Below are 21,173 nucleotides of genomic sequence, written 5' to 3'. Positions count from 1 at the left end.
CTGTCCTGCCCAAGAGGAAATTTGCTGGGGGACTTGTAGCTAAAATTCACCTCAACACTGATGCTATTTCCCCATTTTAATTGGTGATAGGGTCATGTTTCCGACTCACCAATGGAAACTGGATCAGAAAATCAAAGCCTAAGATCTCACAGAAAAAGACGAAACCATGCAGCAAGTTAAGAATCATGCATGAATTTGAAAGCTCCCCAGAGATCTTCTATTACCTTCGTTGCCTACCCAGCATTGACTTCCACTGCTGCCCTTCCAGACAGGTAGCAAGAGCAACGTGTGCAATGCATGCTGAAAACTCTGGCCCTGGCTACCACTGACCCGATTGCAACTCAAGACCTGCAATACACCTTCACCTTCATGCAGTGTGACTGCCATAGAAGGAGCTCTTCAACAATGCCAACCCTCTCTCACAAGTCGAGTTAGCTACTCCCGACCCAGGCAGCAAACACCAACTACAGCTGCATAAAGACGCTTCTAAAGCTTATTACAATAATGGGGTGAGGATGGCCAATTTCTTTTGGGATGCAGTATTGCCCAATATGTTGCAGCAAATACTCTGCCCATTTAGTGTGCCAAAATGGACACATTTTAGGTTATTGTGCTTAATCCGGAACACGAAGGCCTTGCCATCGCCGACCAGTGTATGAACTCAAGACCCCAACAATCAGCAAGCTGTTGTCAGAAAAGGTTGTGTGATTTGGTTTCGTATTGAGCAGCTGAGACAAGGTTATGGTACTATACAGTGTTAGAAGATTGTACATCAATTGCTTTAACAGGCAGATGTTTGAAAGAAAAACGTATGCAAGTATTAGAGGGTAAAACCATTTAAAGGGCAATTTAAATAATTCAGGGCAACAATCATTCTTCACATTGGCTACTTCTGCTTATTGATTGGTAGTTACATCATAACGTTCCCTTCTGAAGCCCGAATAATATTGAAGAATGTTGAAGAGTTTTTAAACAGTGTGGCAAAAGCAAACTGCAAAGATTTCCATTGTGACAAACCACAACTCACCTATGAAGTACGTATATTTAACCCCCCCCCCCACAGATGAACTAAGAGATTCTCAGTTCATGAGTGAGAGCATTTTAGAATTCACATTGTCCTAATCCCTTTCCTCTTCTTGAGCTTCTCCTCTGTACTGAGATTAATGAGAATGACTGAATGATTTCAGTTGTGACTCGTGGGACTTCATGAAGTATTTAATGGGAATCAGGCAGCAGACTGAAGTCTGAAGCAGAAGCTTGAAATTTCTTTATTGTTATCTGTTTGGAAACTGGGAAGGCCCCAGCGTAGCAGTTGAGAGATCTGGCATCACCATTCATACATGCACACAGTTGGATTACTTCCACAAACAAAAACCGAGCACTACTTGCATGAATCAAATGCCTAACTACTGTGCTACTGGCACTCTGCAAAGATATCATCTCACTTTACTGAGAGAATTGCTGGCTGGGCTAAACCTCGAGTGATCCAAAAACGCAGCATTACCTCCTGGCCACTGGAGGAGCGCTGCTGCTGCAGTCAATCCTTCGCAGAGTCAAACCTTTTGTTCCTCGCGTTCTCCCATGGGATAGAGCAGTGAATACGTTACCCCTCCTCAGCCTCACCACTGCCTTCGCTTTATTCAGTAGCAGTCCCTTTTGTCTCATCTAACTGATCCCCTGCATATACGAGTACTAGAGTGCAGAGGCAGACCTCCAGCCCAGTACATCTGCAAGGGCATGTTTGTGCCTCTTACTTTATCTCATTTATTTCCAACCTTCACTTTCCTATCAAAGAACATTGATTCTATGCACAGCCTGAGACAAACCATTCCAGTCATTTTGTAAGTGCTTGTTCCTATGCAAAAAGCAAACACAAGTTTAATGTTTCCATCTCCCTATTTTAGCCATTGCACAAAGGTGGAGGACATATTTGCTTATCTGGGAGCTTAATTAAATTCGTTTTATCTCCCTGGTTTGTAATAAGCCTTTCGGGCAATATAAACTTCTTCAATAATCGGCAGCCAAAAGGCTAATGATCCTGCACATCTTATTTCCATTTGATGTAGAACTTTCCTCCCTAAACTTAAAGATGAATTTCTATCAGGAAAAGCCTGCCAGAATGATGTTGGACTGAGAGCAATGAATTGTAGCTGTAATATGGTAATATAGCTGTAATAGTGAGCAAAGCCAAGATGGCACCAAAAGGCAAAAGCAGCTTAAATTCATCATTAATGTCTTTTTTCCCTGTTCAATGAGCCTGAGGTTCCATCGAAGTACTGGATTTGCAATGGCACTCAAACTGCGACTTTTCCCCCCACAGCGGATGAGTTCCTGCTCTTGGAGCTCGGAGCTCACCAGCCAGCCATTCTCTGACATTCTCCAGGAGCGGCCTGGAACACGCCAGGGTACAGCCCTGCGGACGACCGGCTCCAGGCTGGTGCTTCCGACTGGGGCTCTGCAGGAGAAGGAGCGGCAGATCTTGCGGACATAGGTCTCTGTATTCGAGTGACTGCGTTCTCTCTTTCTCTTGGTGGGGGGAGTTTGCTGCCAAATCTCGAGTCGGAGAATCTTGGAATAAAAAGCCACAAGGTGGAATGAAACATCGTAGCAGTGGTCGCCCCTTTCGCTGTGAAATGGGTGGTATCTTTCAGGGGGACACACACACACAGGTAAAACTGTTGAGTAAACAATAGTTTTTGATGATCACAGATCATGATTTCTCATCGGGTGCTTTGCTATTGCTTGGTGGGTGGTGGGCACTGATGCTTTCTGCAGAGATGGGTGGCGGGGGGGGAGGTTGCTCCTGCTTGTGCGGGGGGGGGGGAGGGTTGCTTTGGGGTTCTAACATCTTTATGTTGTTCATTCCTTTGGTGTTCTCTTCTGTTTTTCGTAGATGTCTACGAAGAGCAAGAATTTCAGGTTGTCTACAGAATACATTCTCTGATAATAAAATGGAACCGAAAAATATTATGTCAGGTGCCAGTGTTAGGAACAGTGTTGTGATGCCATTGCTGAAATCATTAGCAATTTACTGAAGTTTATAAAGGCTGTAAGAACAAAGATGATAGAGATGGTCTAACAGAGGATGAGTAGTTCTGTTTCCTGGGGCACAATTGCAAATAAGAGGTGACTTGGTAGAATTGCCTGGGACACACAATGTTGTGGAATAAATTAAATCTCAGAAGGCCACTGAAACAATGGTGTATAAGCATTCAAGAAGCAATTAGATTCCTTTTGTCTATTTTCTTCAGGGACTTTATCTGCACAAGGCCTCTCTCTCTCTCGGCCATAACATTGGCAGCAAGCTTTTTGCAGACTATGTGCCATTCATAGGAAGTTCCAAAACTTCTGCAGTGGAGTTCCAAAGAAAACTACTCACTTGTTCCATGAAAAAAAATAACTACTTCATTCCAGTTTTCATGGAAGCACATACTTTTCAATGCGAGCACAACATTAATGGACCATAGCTTTCTCAGAGCAGAGACATCAGGACCATCATAAAACCAAAGAAGATTAGCTTATACAAGCTGTTCCATCATTGGAAACCAAACACACATCTTTACTTTGATTCAGTGGAGTCCTATCTGCTTAAAAAAGCCTTTGAATTTCTTTTACATCTCAAGAAAAATACTGTCCCATTTCACAGCTGTTTACCAAAGATACTCTTTTTAAAATGAATTTCATTGAAATTGAATACACAGTGATGTACGGCAAATTTTCACTCCTCTGCAAATGTTGCTGTTTCATCAAGTCAATGATCAAGTTAATCAGAAAAAAAATGATAAAGCCCTTCTTTGTCCCAATGTCACATAGTATATTTGTCTGGCAAGTGATTGAAAATGGTTTTGATCTTCTCCCTGGGTTGTTAACAGCATACACAAAGACCCACACAAAATGTACTGAGCCTTTTTGGTTCCTAATCCTTTTCCACTCGCAGGCTAATAGTTGTGGGAAGGTTCCTCCAGACAGAACTCTGGCTTCTTGCTCCTTAACCACTTTTGTCACCTTTCCCTTACCCGTTTAGGTCCCAGCTCCAAGAATTCCATCCCTCAATTGTGAGCTTTCATAGGCTTCTTTTCCTTCAAGGCTGTCCGCAAAACTGATCTCTATTCAAGATTTTGGTCACCTGCCCTAAATTTCCTTGGTGCCAAACAATATCTCTGAATGCACAGAACAGTTAATTTTGGTTGTTTACACTCTTATAGAGGATGGTACACAAACACAAACTGTCAGGTTGGATATGAACGCACAGAGCTAATTAACCCAATGATTTGTTCCCAACCTTTTGTTAGGCATACTGACAAACAGGCTTGAGCATAGTTACAGTACAACACAAATATTCCTCACAATGCATACTAGGGATCAGCCAACCATTTCAAGGGTCCTATATAGATTACACTACTTTAGGTTTGAAAAGTCTCAAATTCCAGCATCACAGTGCAGAGACGTCCTGCCAGACAAATAGCCCAATGGCTCCTTCCCAGATTATGGACATAGAACATCGAACACAGTACATTGCATGCACGGGCCATTCAGCCCAAAATGTCTGTGCCAAAGAAAGCTGAATTAAACCAGATCTTTTCTACGCAATCCATAACCCTCTATTCCCTGTATATTTAGCTATTTTTGTAACAGCCTCTAAAACACCACCATCATATCTGCTACCATCACTACCCCTTACAGTCCATTCCAAGTACCTACCACTCTCCGTATAAAATAACTTACCCTGCACATCTTCAGAACTTTCCTTCTCTGACCTTAAATGCTCCTTCTCAAGTATTTGACATTTCTATACTGGCAAAAGGATTCTATCCAGTTGAGACATGCCAGCTGGCTTACTTACACTTCTTTTATGTGTTTGCAATGTTTTTTGATGATTAACAGAATGCAGGCCGAAAGCAGAGAAGGATGAATGAGAGGACAAAGGGGAACAAACTGGCTGCCGATAGTACAGTAAAAATGTTAACACCCAATTAAATGTCCAAAATCAGATTTTATGTTCATTTACCCGAATAATAAAATGAAAATTGAAGAATATGTTGATATCTTTAATGATTGAGAATTTAAAAGAAATTAATTTGCTTTCCAAAGTTTATTTCCTCCCGTCCTTCGACCAAAGAAGAATTCAAATCAATTCATCTCACTCTGGGATTTCTTCAGCTTCCTGCTAAAGTTACAGCAGGAGACTGAGAATCGAGAAACTCTGGTTTCCCACTGTGGAAATCTGAAGGATTTAAATCTAGCCTGGTTCATGGAGATTAATAAGAAGTGGACCTTTAAGCTCCCTCTCCACAGAATAGCATTGCCACACCATAGTGATTCCAAGTCTGATGCTCACAGATGTGATCAAGTTAGAGCAAGCTTATTTCCTTTTGGGGAAAAAGGTCTCACTGCATCTGTGGCTCACAGCAGAAACAGACTCCAGTTGTACCCAAGGCTATGCTCTGTTTTCATCCAGGAACTAATAGTCAGCCAGCAGGGGAGTCCCATGTGTCATTTCCCTACTTGAATATGGCAAAATATGTTAATTGTTCCATGTTAATTATAGCAGATGTGGCAATGGACTAGAGTAATGATATGAATGCACGTTGTCACATGCTATACAGACTCGCTATTCACTTCCATCAGATAAATGGAGGATTGAGCAAGGTGTGTCAATTGACAAAGTAATACTACGAATGCATCCACAGTGAAATCTAATTTCACTCAAAATGTTGGGAAAATATAATTTTGCTATTCTAAGTCTATTTCAGAACAAAGCTATTATTTGGCTCAGAAGGGATGAAGATGGAATGGTTACCTGGCATTTAAATAAACAGTCATTCAAATATTTTCTGGTATATCAGTAAAGGTGCAATATTTTTGTGTAGTAATTCCAAAACAAGTTGGCAATCGCCTATACTCCATTAACTGTTCACCCTATCTGTTCTGTTCTACTGATTTCAAAAGGAGAGAATCAAACAGGGTTTAAAATGGGTCAACAATGCATTCTTGCCAATTGATCCAGGAATTGCCTGGATCAACTGTTCCATCTCCCAGAGCATATTACTAAGGAAATTGAAGACCTTCTCTTATTTAGTCCTCTCATTTACAAAGTGTGACAGCTACTACATAAGCAATACACTATTTCATTACACAACAGAACAAGTTAGAAATAGGAATGAGAACAAACGTTCTGAGCTATAGTATCGTATGTTTTTATGGCTTTTACTTATAGATCCACTGCCACTATTGCTGGACTTCTGGTACTCTTAGAAAAGAGGCTTAATTTTGGGTGACATCTTTAATTTCTAATAAAAAAAAGATATTTCTTGAATTCCTGACATGTCGTATGATCTTTCTTAGTTGGAAAAATACAATTGAAAAAAACCTCTTTTTTTGGTCTGGAAAAGGTTAAGACTATAACCTTGGCCTTCGGCAAGATATTGCCATAAATGAAGTGTTTGAAGTTCAGGACCATTTAGGGTAAATTGATTTTGCTAGTTGTAACTGTTGAAAGAGTGTTAAATCAGTGATAATCACAGTAACTATCAGAAAACATACCATGTGCAGAGTGCTTCCAGAAAAATGTCTCAAATTGAGCTAATGCCTCGATTATCGTAGACCCTGGCCACATTCCAAATGAATGAAGTATGGCTGATACAGAGACTTTGCTCACCTGGGAATGGACCAACTCAGAAACAGCCATTATAAAAAGAGCATTCAGACTAAAACAATATGCTGTGACAAAGGTGGTGCTAAAATTTGCAGAATAGCCATGTGATCAAAAGGTCATTATAACTGGTTCCAATTGTGTGAGCAAACTTCAAATATTCTGATTACAATCCATTGCATGGAACTTGTTTCTGGCAATTCCATGAAAACAACATTTTGAGTTTTCCTTTATTGTGACCCACATAGTCTACATTTACCATCACATCACAAAAGTGGTGTACAACAGATACAAGACCTATTATAATGTTAAAGCAAAAATAATCTGCAATTAATATTTGGTCTTAGGGTATCATTGGCTTATTCTGCACTTATTACCACTGTAATATCACCACCTTGAACAGTAAAGCTGACTTTTAATGATATTAATTATAGTTTCCATGGCCAAATGTGACACTCAACATTGAAACAATTGTATTATGACATGTTCTTTGCCAAGGACAAAATACAAACTGTGATCAAGTTGAAATTTGCTTTCAATTTTTCTTCTCTTTGTAATGTCTGTGGTAAATTTTAAAATAGCTCCTGGTTTAAAAAGTGCCATACATTGTTTAATGTATTATTCAGTAATGAAGTGTCCATGTAAGAGAGCATACAATAATGTGTGTAATGCCTAGAGTTCACAGAGCAAATACTGTGTTCTTAAACAGTGAATTGAGTGAGGAGCAACATGGTGGCAGAAAACGTAAAACATTGCAAATTGACCAGGAAGCTCCGAAGCCTCATCGATCTTCGACTTTCGCCCAGTGACGCATTAACCATTATGGTGAGTGGACTCTTGCACCTTTGATAAAATTCTACAATATTTTACTGATAACTGATGTCAATTAAGAAACAAAAGCATATTCATAACATAACCCTGTGAAAAGAGCAAAATGGCTGACATATTATTGTAAACCAAGCATTTTGGCTGATTAACTTAACCAAACCAGTTTTAGCTTGTCAGATGGTAGTTGTCACCGGAGCAGTTCTGGATACCATATTTTATGGAGGATGTTGAGGCTAACTAGAGCACACTACTCACGTCAGATTGAAAAGTTCTTGAAGTTATTTACAAGATGGGGGGAAAGTTATCACTGGCAAGGCTAGCATTTACTCCCCATCATTATTGGCTCCAAGCCATTTCAGAAGGTAGTTAAGAGTCAACTGCAACAAATTAGCACCATTGTCAATGTCACAATAATACAGTTCAATATTCCATGATCCCAGACACCGCCAATACTTATCCCATTGAGGAATTGAAAGACTAAAGGGGCATCCAATTGATCTAGGCTCACTGGGTATTCTGGGGGCTGTGGGCATTGATGGAACTGTGAGCATATTGCCCTGTATGCCACATTCAAGATTCATGATTCAAGACTCAAGGTTGTTTAATGTCATTTCCAGTACACAAGTGTAAAGGAGAACAAAATAATTGTTACTCTGGATCCGATACAGCACAAAAGATAAGAACTCAATGCACAATAATTATAAATACATAAAATGGTTTATACCCAATGATTGATTGGATGTCTATAAAATGACTCTAGGCTGTCCATGAGGTGACTGACAGGAAATAAAGCTCCTCCCCTATCTCTATTACTGGGCTTTGGCCCTCTCTCCCCCCCCCCCCCCACCCCCGATTCCTGATGAAGGGTCTCGGCCCAAAACATTGGCTACTCTTTTCTCATGGATGCTACCTGACCTGCCGAGTTCTTCCAGCATTGTGTACATATTCTTTGATCCACAGCATCTGCAGTTGTAAGTTGTATTTTTGTGTGAGGAAATAAAGTCGTAGTGGAATTAATGAGTGGAGGTGTGGATCAGCCTTACTGCTTGGGGAAAGTAACTGAGTCTGTTGGTCCAGGCATGGATGCTATGAAGCCTCCTCCCTGATGGGAATGGGACGAACAGTCTATGAGCAGGGTGGGTGGGATCACAATGTTACTGGCCCTTGTCTACAACCTTTCTGAATATATGTCCTTAATGATGGATAGGTGACGCTTTGAATAGTTTTGACTACCTGTTGTAGAGCCTTGCTGTCTGCTGCAGAGGCTGCGATGATGCAGCTCGTCAGGATGCTCCCTACTGTGCGCCTGTAGAATGACACGAGTATGGATGTACAAAGTCCAGCTCTCTTTAGCCTCCTCAAAAAACAGAAGAGGCTGAAGAGATGAAGTGCTTCAAGTTTCTACTGTTGTGTTGCTGATGTAAATAGACAATAGGTGCAGAAGTAGACCATTCGGCCCCTCAAGTCTGCACCACCATTCTGAGATCATGGCTGATCATTCACTATCAATACCCAGTCCCTGCGTTGTCCCCATATCCCCTGATTCCCCTATCCATCAGATATCTATCTAGCTCCTTCTTGACAGCATCCAGAGAATTGGCCTCCACCGTCTTCCGAGGCAGTGCATTCCACACCTCCACAACTCTCTAGGAGAAGAAGCTCTTCCTCAACTCTGTTTTAAATAACTGACCTCTTATTCTTAATCCATGCCCTCTGGTACTGGACTCTCCCAACATCTGGAACATATTTCCTGCCTCAATCCTATCAAATCCTTTAATTATCTTAAACATTTCAATCAGATCCCCTCTCAATCTCCTCAATTCCAGTGTGTACAAGCCCAATCTCTCCAATCTCTCTGCGTAAGACAGCCCTGCCATCCCAGGAATCAACCTAGTGAATCTACGCTGCACTTCCTCAATTGCCAGAATGTCCTTCCTTAAACCTGGAGACCAAAACTGCACACAATACTCCAGGTGTGGTCTCACCAGGGCCCTGTACAAATGCAAAAGGACATCCTTGCTCTTGTATGTAAAGGGTGGGGGGGTGAGTGGTGTAAGCTGTCCTGAAACACATAACCATCTCCTTTGTTTTCGTTAACATTAAGAGAAAGGTTATTTGCCACACACCAGGCCTCTAGCTCTTCCACCTCCTCCCTGGAGGCCATTTCATTGCCGTCGGTAACGAGCCCACTACTGCTGTATCAGCAGTGAACTTGACAATGTGATTACTGGGGTGTTTGGCCATGCAGCCATGTGTGAGCCGAGTGCACAGCAATAGTTTCAGCACACTGCCCTGGGGTGCACCCGCGTTAAGAATGATGTGCACATCCTGACTATCTGAGGTCTGTTCGTTAGGAAGTCCAAAACCCAGTGCACAGTGATGTATTTGGACTGAGGAGCAGGTGTTTGTTCACAGTCAGTGGGACAGAAGTGTTGAATGCTGAACTGAAATGTAGAAACAGCATTCTGACATAAGTGCCCTAGTTTTCTAGGTGTGACAGGGCCAGGTGCATGATAGATGCTCTGGCATCTGCCATAGAACGGTTCTGACTGTAAGCATATTGGTGAGTGTCCAATGTAGCAGGAATGGTGTTTTTGATATGTGCCATTATAGGTGCTCATGATGATTGGAGTCAATGCCATTGGTTTGCAGACCTTTTGTTCTCAAGGTTAGTTATTTGGAACAGGGATGATGGTGGTTGATTTGAAGCATGTGGGGACAGCAGCCTGGATAGGTGAAGTGTTGCAGATGTCCATGAAGACATCAGTGAACTGGTGTGCACACTCCCTGGGTACTTAGCCTGGGGTGTTGTCTGGCCTGGTTGACTCCCTGCAGAATCCTGTTGTGACAGACAGTGCTGCTCACCTGGCAGGAGTTTGCCTGGCATTGTGTAGCCTGCCTCGAAGCATGCATAGAAGTTGTTTAGAGCGTCAGGGAGGGAAGTGGCACTGGTACAGTCAATGCAGTATTTTCCCCCCTTTGTGTAGTCTGTATTGCCCTTGATGCCCTGCCACATACACTAGGGATTGCTATCGGACCGGTGTCCATAATCCAGTGCCTGCCCCAAAAATAGTTCAAAAAGGTACCTGTTGAGTACCCTGGTTCAGATTCTTTAGAACTTCCAACCCTTGTAAGTATTTTTCAAAAAAAAAGACGAGAATTGGGTTCTCCAGGAGCTATCCCTTTCTTGGACCATCTAGAGGAACAGTTCTGGAGGCTGGAAGCCCTTTCCTTGTAGAAGATGGTTACAGCAACTTCCTTCCAAGTCATATAGGAAAGAATTTTTCAATAGCTTAATTACAATAATAAGGATCACCGTGGTAATTTTTTCAGATGGGAGGGGATCATTTTCATCCCAAGTAGAAGCTTACTGTACGCATTAGTAGTTGGCTGGAAACTTACAGAATCACCTTCTGCACTTCTCTTGGCACAGCCAGAATTAGAATGGAAGTCAGGAAAAAAATCCTCATGGATATTTTTGGGGAGAGTTTTCTGCTGTCTTCCACCTGAACATCAACATTTTCCATTGCTGAGATACCCACCACAGCATTCAGTACACACCTGTGCTGGAATTAGAGGACATCAGAAACTACTTTACCTGGGGCAGGTAAGTTACAGGGGGCTGATTATTTTCATGCCGCAACCCGTCAAACACTGGCATGTTTGAAATGAATCTAAGTTATTCAAGGAAGGGCTAGAAACCCAGGGGCTACTTTTCTAACTTTACTGAATAGCACATGTCGTTTCTTCAAAAAGAAAATGAAAACACGTACTGAAATCCTAATGCCAAATGGAGACTGAAACCAAGAAATTCTCAAAATATCCCCCCAGTGTTCAAATCAATATTGCATGGATTGTCTTCAATTCAGGTTCTAATCTAAAACAGGTGCAAAAATGGCTGGTCCATGCAACAACTTTCAATGGGGAAAAAAAAAATCAGGCAAGAATTATTGTGCCCCGATTTCCCTAAAGTACGAATAGTGATTTGGTGGAAGGAAATTACTTTTCTGAGCAGGAGGCTAGTGCATTTTATTAAGTTCAGTGCAAAGCAATTTTCAATTGCACATGTGACAGAATTCTTAAGAGTCAAACAATAGGATGCTAGGGATTTAAAAACTGATGATCATCACTGCTTTGAACATTCTGAAGGAAAACCGTGGTTCATGATTTGGAGTTTTTATAGAGAGGCTACAGGAACAGAAGTTGCCATTCCTGCAGTGTAAATCTTATGATATGGCTCCATCTTTATCAAACTCAATAGGATGATCCCAAATCTGTTCTAACTAGATTTCACAAAGGTGTAAAGCATATTGGTTTAAATGACTACAAGACTGAAAAATGCATTTGATATCTTGAATTGTTCAAATTATTTATTTTCGAAGTTCCCAAGAAAATGGTCACGGCACTTCAGATTTTCCGTCTGATTCTTCATTGTTTCATTTCACCCTCTCTGTTTTTGTTGCAACTCTAATCTCAAAACTAAACATTTCTACACTCTCATACATATTCAATCACACTGCAGAATGAAAATATAAAGCCATGGTAGTTCATTACTCTTTTGACCATTTCCACTAAGATATTCAATCCTAATTCCAACAATGCTTCTTTTCCCAAACTTTCAAAAAAAAAAACATCCTGAACTCCAGATCTGAAGCAGGACAAAGTTTGTATGGGGCTTTTCATCAGCATCAAGGCTAAAATTCATGGGAGGATACCACTTCTCTAGAAAAGGAACTGGTAAAGAGTAATCACTTCAGGGCACCATGGTAGTGTAGTGGTTAATGCAACACTATTACAGCTCAGAACATCAGAGTTTGGAGTTCAATTCCAGTGTCATCTGTAAAAACCTTTGTATGGCGCGCGTTTCCTATACGTGCTTTGGTTTCCACCCAATGTCCCAGTTAGTAGATTAAATGGTCATTGTAATTTGTCCTGTAATTAGGCTAGGGTTCAATCAGCGGATTGGCCGCATGGCCCATTGGGCTCAAAGAGGCTGTTTCATACTGTATCTCTAAATAAAAGATGTAATAAATAACCACGTTATCACCTCCTCACTTCCCTCCCACTTCTCTGCCATACATAAACTTGCCTTTACCCATGCTGAAATCACACCTTCCATGTGCTGGGATCATCCACCCCTCCCAGTGGGAGTCAACTTCACCAAAGGGTGGAAACGCTGCAAGAAGCTGATGGAGAAAACGTTGAGGGAATAAGCAGGGCAAAGCCAAGGGGATAAAACAATAGAAAACTCTAACGATGAACACTGAAGAAAAGAGATTGCACAAGTATTCTGTCTGTGGCATTACTTACAGAGTCTGTTTACCTCAACAGCACAGTAACAGAGGCAATGAAGAGAGTAAAAAAGATGGAGGTTTGGAGATATCATCAAGGCAGTAGTAACGCATGCAACTGAACTGAAAAGAAGGCAAGTGACAAAACAGGCTCCAAACCTAATTCAGGGAAGAGACAAGAGGCACACCCTTGACTGGAGCCAGAGACAGGAACTGATATCCATTTATGGGTAGGATGTGATCTGATATGGAAGTGGAATTCACCCACTCTTGCTCGAGGCAAGCACACAGTACAGCAGAAATTGTATGCCAATAGACAATGCCGGCAATAGAGATTGAGTGGTTCTCCCCGCTAGAAATGGAACAGCCTCTGCTAAAGCCCCTGTAATTATACAGCAACGTGAAGAGGGAATACACCAGCAACTTGAAGAAGCTGCTTTGAGTTTATGTATTCCGCAAATCTCTTCAAAGGAAATAAAAATCCTGATTGGAAAAAGACATGTACAGTGCTCCGATACTAGCTCAAAGAGATAAAGAAGTTCTCATTCCACCAAGGCACCTTGAATATTTTATTTGTTCAAGGCAGCTGAGGAGCATGAAAAGAAGATGAGAGGGTTGTTGCAGCACAGACAGACTGTAATGAGAGACTGGAGAATATGTTGAGGTTTTATTGTGACTGGGAAACATCCAGAAGTCTGTAATTTAAATACCATTATTAGGAGAGCAAGGTAGAAGGACACTTGACTCTGGTGGTGGTATGACAGAGCTTGCAGCTTCACTTGGATGTCTGATCAAACTGGTGCCTGTGACTTGACAGTAAATTAAATAGATACTGCTGTTGTCAGACTCTGCTCTTCTGCCACTGAATAATTATGTCTGTCAGATAATGAAGAGTTATTTTAAGCTAAGCACATCACATGCACTCATTTTCTTTACTTTTCTCAGTAAATTATTTCCACTGTGACATCTCCCTGATTAGTTCAGACTATACTGACCAAACCAAGATATAAAATAGGCACAAATCATTTCATTCTAATTTTAGATAAGCACTGCACCACTTTGTCAACTAAATCTGTTCTTCCAGTTATACTTAAAATTACATAGTGGTGAAAGTTCAATCATTCCACTTACCAGACTTCCCCTGTTAAATGAAAGCAACCATACAAATTTTGTTCGGTTATTTTGAGTTATTTTTGCTTGCAGACGATCAGAGGTATTTTATTTTACTTTGCACCTTGTAATTTTTCACTACTCTTTTCAACTTTAAGATCATGAGAAAAGAAACAGGCAGTCCAGTTCTTCAGGAGTGTCCCACCATAGCAGGGAACAGTGCCTCAATTCCAAACTCAGCTATACTCAGAATGGGTCAATTGCTTTCATAATAAACCGTCTTGCCTAACATCAGCAGCCCTAAAAGATCTCCAGCTTTCCACTACTAAAAACCAAAGTCCGTAAGGAAACCTAGAGTACAAAACCAACAGTGAGTAGCAGCTCAAAATGCAGCAGATAGAAGGTAAACTAAACCAAGCAACAAAAAACGAAGTTACTTTTTTTTTTGCTGCCGTTGATTAAGAAGCACCTGAGGTGGTACAAATAGGGCTGTTCACTCCTGCATGGAGACACTGGTTTAGAGTCCAGTCTACATAAATTCATCCTCGATAATGCAGCTCTGTTACCTTACTGTACCGTGGCTTCCTTGTTTTGTGCTCGGGAGTCCACAGAATTTGGAATCCAGCACGCTGCCTCTGATTCAGAGGCAGGCCGGCTCCAACTTCCTTCATTAAAATGTCTTTCCAGCTACTGAGCCATTGTGGAAAACATTTGCAGTTTAAAAAAAACATTATCTTAATGCATCATCACTCACTTTAGATTCTTGTATGAAAACAAACATCCTGCATGTATTACAGAATGAATAAGCGATGCATAAAAGCCATCTTCAAATATTTTATTCTTGCTGACTGCAATAATAGTCAGCTTTTTCTGCTGTCTTATATGGTTAGGCTTAAGTCCCACAGACATTAGATCATAGCCACTTCACTGTAGATTCATTGTCCTTTATAGTCAGTCTTTGGTTTGCTTACCTAAAAGTGTTCTTAGTACAATAATGGAATATTAGTTGAAGTAGTAACGTGCTTTCCTGATTTAATATCTTTAATTTGAATGAAAGGCTCCGTTACATGGGCAATTATTTAATTTTTATTTAATTGTAGTCTTTCATAATGACATTGTTATAATAACCTTAAACTAAAGAATAGTTGAGTTTAAGATGTTCAATCAGTTTTATGTATTTAATTCTAATTAAGGTTTGCTGACCTTTAGTCATTCAAATCCCAACAGTGCAGATGTTTTGAATGAAACTACTTTTGGATGACTTATTGATGTCTTTAAAGAGAGAGGGTACATTCTGTAAAAAGTTTAAACTGGTTTTCAGATAAAACTACACGCTTCCTTGCCCAAATGCTTCTTACTCCTAGATATTTTTGAGAATGGCTGTGGAATTACATCATTTAAAACCTTAGTTGAATCCTGATGTTATCATAGCACATTTATTAGAGGTAATGTTGGTAATTACTGTACACTGAACACAAGCATTTTCTGGCAACCTTACAAGCCTGTCTGCAATTTAATCTTGCAATTGCGAGCCAGTAATGGATGCCAATAGGCTGTCCTGTGTTCAGTAAGTACTTACAGAAACTGTATTCTGAACTCATTTATTTGCTATTAAACATGCTCTTTTGCAGCATTCCATGTGAACAGCTTTCTAATTTTCTGTCAGCAAAGATCCTTGCATCTGACTTTTGATAGAAGGACTAAAGAATGATTAAATAAGCATATTGGATTAAATAAATCTTTATGATGACTGGTTGGCAACATTCTCATATGAAATAATCTTAATACCAGAGTAACAAATCACTTGAGCTTTGAATGAAATGACTTTTAGTTGTCCTCTTAATGTTGGTACATTACGTCTCATGAACTATCAGCTGTTAGGTTAACAACTTTAACTCACCTCATCCAGAAATTTGCAATCTTTCAACACCAGATCATAAAATATAGGAGCAGAATTAGGCCATTCAGCCCATCACATCTCATTTCATAATTCAGTTTTCTCCAGCAGTCAGATAAATGAGTGACCATTACTACAACCAATTACTTGACATATGCATTTAATTAAAATAAAAATTGAGCTGTAACATTTAAGAAAGATGGAGACTTCCATTTGCATGCATTAAATGGTACTTTTGTCTGTCACGTTTATTTCTGCTGAGAAATGTGGTTAGTTTCCCTGAACATTTTTATTTTGCTTGCATTACCACACTCTGACTGCCTGGAAGTCTAAACAGAATTTTTCCCCTTCTTCAAAATCCACTCTCCAGAGGTTTCAAGCTGCCTAAGTTGCATTGCCTGCAAATAATCATTTTGAATACTCTTCATTAATTTGGAACTGGCAGAAAAAAAAGAATCTTTAAGAAAACATACTAAGGAATCGTTAACTTGGGTAAGTCCTGCTAGATTTTAGCAGCACACAGGGAAATGTGTAGAAAAGATACTGATCACCCCCCCCCCACCTCCCATGATTTGAAAAATCTTTGTTGACACGTTAAATATACTGCTGAAGCATATTAGACTAATGAGATGTTCATCTTGTTGCTTTCATCTCATCAGACAAGGCAAATAGTTTACTCAAAATGACTGAAAATATTCACAGGCTAAGTAGTCCAGGAGTGAAATCTTTCACCGAATGGTCACAGGTGAATGATATACATTTGTTGTTTTGTACATTTTAAAGTTCACCCACAACATAGTGAAATAATTACAGCAGTATTCCCATTTTACCCTATTAAAGCCTGTTTCATAAAGGCTACATTATGCTAAACATTGTACAACACTACACTAGTTCTTTTGTCTGCAGTGTGAAAGATCCATATCTCGTAAGCACTGTAGGGGTGAAAGAGTTCAGAAAGACTCAGGATTGAAAGAATGCAAAAACAGTGTCACTAGGTTCAATACAGTTAACTACTTATGCTTACCACTTATTGGACAGATTTGTTTAATAAAAAGCTCTAAATGACTAGCACAACGTGACAAATTAAATGACAAATCCAGCTGACATTACCTTCCGTACTTGTTCATACATTAGATGACTCAACTTACTAAGTAAAATCATCAGAAAGTACTTTGCTAGCTTAAATGTGATTGAATATCCCTGGTGAAAATACAGTTTTACTGTCTATGACACTATTCAGGAGGTTTGTTGTGAATACTTAAACAGGGAACAAAGGCTTGTTCACTGACCTCTCCTAAATAAACACAGTGGCAGCCTCATCCACCATAAAATATGCAAAAACCATTTCAGACTACCAATCTTTTTTTTTAAAAAACTTTTAATATTCAGCATGCTTTCACATTTCCTGTGGTTTTGAGAATATCTTACATTTATAAAGTCCCCTCCACAACCTCATGATGTCTTGATGTACTTAAGAATGTTTTGGAAGCAGTTACAACTGCAAAATGCAGAAGTGCAGGGGGCATTTAAGCACTACCAAATGCCACAAACATCATTGCAATCAATGCCACAGGATGTTGGATGAGGGGTAAATAGTCACAGGGTGGCAAGAATAACTCCACTGTTGTGCTTTGTTATAGTGGCACGGAATTTTCATTTCCACCCAACTGAACAGATCAGATCTCAGCTACCGCTCCATCTGAAAGAATCCGTCCCCTTGAATATGGAACACGGTCAACACAAATAGAAGGTAGTTTCTTCAAATAGTCCCAGAACAGTATCATCAATGTTCTGGTATTGAATGCATGCACAAGGCTAAATACTAGCCTGTTAAAATATTGATTTTAAAAAATTCTTGGATGAACACAATCATCATCTTTGGATCAGTTTTGTTTTAAAACCCCTGATAGCGTGTTCTCCTATGTTGGCTGGTATTGAAGCTTGTACTCCACACACCCTATAATTTTTCAGACATAAAAAAACTCACATGTTTATTCACTTTAGGCATACTTAGCAGATGTAAAGCTGACTAAAAGAGGGATTAGACTGAGATACATTTGTCTGTGGCAAGATTTCTTAAAAACTGTAATTGGCAGTTAGATAAAACAAAATAAATGCATACTTTTGACTCCTCTTTACTTGAGACAAAATTAGGTCCAATCCAAAAATACCATTTTCCTCTGCAGTCTGGAAACAAGCCACCAGCACACCATTGATTGCAAGGGCATTATGAATTAGGTGGTGCAACGATTTAAAAAAAAGGGTTATGATCTTCTGCAATGCTGGTTGATGCAATTGAAACATTTTTTAAAAATCAAAAATGGCAAAAGGTCAACCAAACTGTCTCTTCCAACAGAAAATAATTTATTTTTTAATGATTTAGCCTATATCAATTTGCAGTTCACCTGACTGAGAGCTGGAAGTACCAAGAAAGTGGATATACAGAAAAAAATATAAATAAGAGCAAATTAGGAATTGTTGCAAATTGTGTCAAAGCAGCTACAAATCACAGTGGAGCTACACTTTGCACTTTATCAGGTGAGGCACTTCAGGTTCCTGCCAAGGAGTACCAAGAGATAATTTGTCAAAGTATAGACAAAGCGTTGCTTTTGATGGATTATGACAGATTACAGTGGCAGTGGAAATCCTAAAACTGCTGTCTAACAATTGTCTTGAACAGGTTCAACACTGACAATTTCCTCTTGAATTTCATTTTATTAAATGTCAATTGTTACTCAGCTTTGTCCTGCGCTGAGGAATCTTCTGAAGAATTCTCTTTGTTCATTCTCTACATTGTTCTACACATCTAGCTCTTCGGTACGGTTCTCAATCTTCTACAATCTCTTCTACAAAGAGATTTGTAGTAACAGATTCTGTTCACTGCTTGCAAGTGGTACTGAGAATTGTGTATCATCTTATAGAAAATTAAAATATACAGTATGTGAACAGGTGCATGACAAAGATCCAGATTTGGATTAGAGATTCATTCTAATCTGCTCTGAAGAATACAATCCTTTTAAAATGACTAAATAGTCGCTAACCCAAGATGTATACCAAATCTGAATCAATGTTGCTCCAGTTTTCACAATGTCTAGTATTTAATGAGATGAATAAATCAAATCATCTCTAGGGCAGAACCAGGCAAAGCTGAATTTTATCCCAGTTTAATCAAACCTACTAGATTTGGATTAGCTCACAATTGATCCACTTGGCGCCAGATTTGCACTCATCCTTGGTACCAAGGATCAGGAAGGACGTTAGTCAATGAATTAACGTTAACTGAAATTCAGAAGAATGGTGCACACACCAGACATACAATCCCCCTATTTAAAGCTACATTTGCCGAACAATCCACTGTTTATATTATTCCCAGAGACACAAAAAACACATTTATTCTCGCCCACAGCCAATCACATTAAGTACCTCCAAAGCAGCTAGAAAGTCAATCTTAACGGTTTTTAGAAAATGGAAGAATGACACCCAAAGTTATCAGAAATTTAAAAGGCAGAAATACTTGACAGAAAGGAACAAACGGAACACATTTTGAATATGAAGCATGCATCATCTTGGTTTGTATTCTGTGAACAATGGAGAGGAGTGGGTTCAGATAACATTGAAAACCCACTTGGAAACAATTTACAATCAGCAAAGAGCTGTAGGTAGAGCACAGATTAACACTGGGCAGTGTTCCTGCAAAAACTGGTACTGGAAGGAAAGTTATTTGAACATGCTTTAGGAATCTGGACCTAGGGGAGGCATGTCATTGTGAAGTGGACATCTCCATATCCTCCTCCTTTCATGTTGAAAAACATCCCATTTGTTCGCAAAGAAAGGGAAACTCCCAACACTGAACAGTGGTCAAAGCTGCGAATTACTGCTACATAAGAAAGATGGACAAAAAAAATTTGCAAGAGAAGCCAGAGAATGGAATCTCCTAGTGAATGAGCAGAGACAGGATGTAAAGCAGCTGGAGGGCGTGAAGCTTGTAAAACAAAAACACTTCTTGCTTCTTTTAAAAATAGGATTTGTTCACTAGGCTTCTTAATTCCCAGTTCCCAGAAATCAGGTTAGGCACCATTTCTCACAGTTGTAGCAACCACAGACAGGCCATTAAAATGACAGCTTTCAGACTGGCCGAGCCTCTTATTTTCTGCAACTATGATCTTCTAGCTTATGTCCATCTGACCACTTTAGCAGGCTGATTCATGCCGACCCCTTCAAACTACGCAGTGTGGACTCTGTAGGGAAAGGCAGACCTAAAAGAAAGCCTAGGGACAGCAGGGAGAAAAAATAAAACAACTTTCAAGGGAGGGGGGTAAAAGTGGGTGTTGAAAAGCAGAACAGAAAGAATTATAAAGATTTATCAATAGAGCGTGTAGCTTATACATAGCATGTTTATTAACAAAATATTTAATAACTACTCTGAAGCTTGTGTTTGTGAGAAGAGCACGATCAAAAAGCTTCAGCTAGGCATTCTGAGACATAGGAAGAACAGGAGTCCATGCAGTGGGTTATTTTTACCTCCTCTAAGAGTCCTTTTTATTGAGGCATCCGTGTTTCTCAGCACCTGTTTGATGGCAGACAGTTTGAAGCCACAACAAACAGCAATTACAGCCCATGTGCAGCAAGTAAAGTATAGCAAAATATTCTAACTTCCAGTGGCGCACCGGCTTATGACTTGATTCAGAATAATAGTGTGGCTCCAGTCATTATGATTTTTCCAGTTTAATGGACTAATCTGTGTCTGTGCCTTCAAGGCAAGAACACATGGCAATGTACCTCCCTTACCTCAGCGTAGATCAGCCAGAAATGCCTTCAGTCACGTCCCTCTTTTGCTAGACTGCTCATCCAAAGGCAGAGATTCAAGCAGCCTAGAGAACAAAAACTAGTGTCAGAACACACAATTCCTTAATACAAGAACATGCTGTAATTCAAATGTTATCTCAAATGTTACACATATACATTTTGTGCTCAGTAAGCTTTGAATCAAGAATCAAACTTCATATTTGCATTATAACCATAGAGCAAATAAAATTCCAAAAGGAGGCATGTGCTAGTTACTCTTGCAAAGACCCCCCAAAAAAATTGACCCAGCCTTATGTTCAGCCTGAACAAAAGAGCTAAGTGGTTTCAATTTAATTCTCAGCAGCCACTGTAGTTCAAAAACAAAATACATCCAGCTTCCCTCCTTCCTGTGGGATTTTAATAGTAACAGTACACTCATATTCATGGAAAAATTCAGTCTATTTGCTTTTGTCTCACTGTTAGCTCTCAGGCATGTCTTGACAGGAGCTCAGTATTGCAGAGAAGGTGGAGGAGGGGACAAGCAATCATTTGCAAGGCTCTCTCAACCCTGAAGATTCCAGCCAACTCAGCACTCTTTGGAGGGGCGAGC

General features: G+C 40.0%; 1 long non-coding RNA gene across 1 annotated transcript in view; it reads right to left on the bottom strand.

Moving 5' to 3' along the window:
• Positions 1 to 21,173, bottom strand: part of LOC132401607 (uncharacterized) — a 58,926-nt gene that overhangs the window by 24,809 nt on the left and 12,944 nt on the right. Inside the window, exon 2 of the long non-coding RNA XR_009514631.1 lies at positions 20,567 to 20,649. This is a non-coding gene — a long non-coding RNA (uncharacterized LOC132401607). The remainder of the gene's footprint in view (positions 1 to 20,566; positions 20,650 to 21,173) is intronic.

Source organism: Hypanus sabinus, chromosome 11 (genome assembly GCF_030144855.1).
Source record: "Hypanus sabinus isolate sHypSab1 chromosome 11, sHypSab1.hap1, whole genome shotgun sequence".
In the NCBI taxonomy this organism is placed as follows: domain Eukaryota; kingdom Metazoa; phylum Chordata; class Chondrichthyes; order Myliobatiformes; family Dasyatidae; genus Hypanus; species Hypanus sabinus.
This window is presented reverse-complemented; position numbering and strand designations above follow the sequence as displayed.